Genomic DNA, 1,816 nt, shown 5'->3' with positions numbered 1-1,816 from the left:
CACAGTTCTCCCAGAGACTAGACCACCAACCACGGAGTGTGCCTAGAGGAATCCATGGCTCCAGGTACATATGAAGGAGAGGTTGGCCTTGCCTGACAGCAACAAAAGGGGAGCCCTCTAGAAGAGGCTTGATGCAGGAGCACAGGGGGATGCTGGAGTGGTAGGGCTGGAAAGTGGTAGGTGGGATGGGAAGCACGCTCATACTGGCAAAGGGGAGGGGGGAGGACAGATGTGGGTTGGTGGGGGGTTGTTGGAAGGGGTAACCAGGAAGTGGGAGATCATTTGAGATGTAAATGAATGAAATGATTAACAATAATAAAAATAAAAAGAATCTGGAGTTGGTTTAATAATTCACTGACACTTTCAACTACTGAAACCTCTCCAGATATTCTCTGTCCTGGAAACTCAGAAAATATTGAAGGCCTCTGGTGGAAACTATGTTTCAAACTAAAAAGAAGCTAATGCCTTTGATTATCTTGATCCATCATTTGTAGCTGATGATGAATTAAGTGACCCAGTGTACCAACATTTCTACACTTTGTGAGAAAAATCAGAAAATGATTTTGCTGCCTTGTTGCTCTTAGTATTTCTAAAAAATTGATGAAGAAAAATATTGAGCTTTATGACAAAATCGAATGGCTGCAAATTCAAATAAACAAGTTAGGGTTTCTAACTGTGCCTTTGAAGAGTATCCTCTCTCCAGCAGTCAGAGAGCTCCGGTTGCAGAAAATCAAACTGAAGCCCTCATTATAAGGTAGGCTGAGATCATCAGAAGGATAATCCTTACCTGTTCCTCCTCTCAGAGGGCAGTTAGAAAAGGATGACTGGGGCTTGCATGGTCTGCTGATTAGCATTCCCGAGTAATCAGGACCTGGCAACATCCTGGGTGCTCCTATCTGATTCTCTGATGATCACTTTTATGCAATAATCACTATTCCTTAATATATCTTATCATCAATGGACTCAATTCCCCAATAAAAAAAAAACAAACTAACAGACTGGAAACATAAACAGGACCCTACATTTTGCTGCATACAGGAAACACACCTCAGTGTAAAAGACAAAAACTACCTTAGAGTAAAAGGCTGGAAGACAATTCTACAAGCAAATGGTCTCAGGAAACAAGTCGGAGTAGCCATTCTAATATCAGATAAAATTGAGTTTCAACCTAAAGTCATCAAAAGAGACACGGAAGAACGCTTATTGCTGGTAAAAGCAAAAATCCACCAAAAAGAACTCTCAATTCTGAACATCTATGCTCCAAATGCAAGGGCACCCTCACTCATAAAAGAAACTTTACTAAAGCTCAAGGCACACATTGCACCCAAGATAATAATTGTGGGTGACTTCAACACCCAACTCTCCTCAATGGACGGATCAGGAAAACAGAAACTAAACAGGGTCACAGTGAAACTAATTGAAGCTTTGGACCAATTGTATTTAACATATATATATATATATATATATATATATATATATATATATATAACACTTCATCCTAAAGCAAAAGAATATACCTTTTTCTCAGCACCTCATGGTACCTTCTCCAAAATTGATCATATAATTGGTCATAAGACAGACATCAGCAAATGTGAGAAAATCAAAATAATCCCATGCTCCTATCAGATCACTATGGAGTAAAAGTAGTCTTCAATAGCAACAAAAGCAACAGAAAGCCCACATACACATGGAAACTGAACAATACTCTACTCAATGATACCTTGGTCAAGGAAGAAATAAAGAAATCAAAGACTTTTTAGAATTTACCGAAAATGAAGGCACAACATACCCAAATCTATGGGACACAATGAAAGCA

The 1,816-nt window shown here is 39.2% G+C and overlaps 1 non-coding gene across 1 annotated transcript; it reads left to right on the top strand.

Annotated features, from left to right (window-relative positions):
• Positions 1 to 765: 765 nt before the first annotated feature.
• LOC127679510 (U8 small nucleolar RNA) lies at positions 766 to 901 on the top strand. The gene has a single exon (XR_007976813.1). It is a non-coding gene; the product is annotated as a U8 small nucleolar RNA (small nucleolar RNA).
• Positions 902 to 1,816: the final 915 nt, after the last annotated feature.

The sequence above is a fragment of the Apodemus sylvaticus genome, chromosome 2, assembly GCF_947179515.1.
Source record: "Apodemus sylvaticus chromosome 2, mApoSyl1.1, whole genome shotgun sequence".
Classification (NCBI taxonomy): domain Eukaryota; kingdom Metazoa; phylum Chordata; class Mammalia; order Rodentia; family Muridae; genus Apodemus; species Apodemus sylvaticus.
Note: the sequence above shows the minus strand (reverse complement) of the source record. Positions and strands in the feature narration are given on the sequence as shown.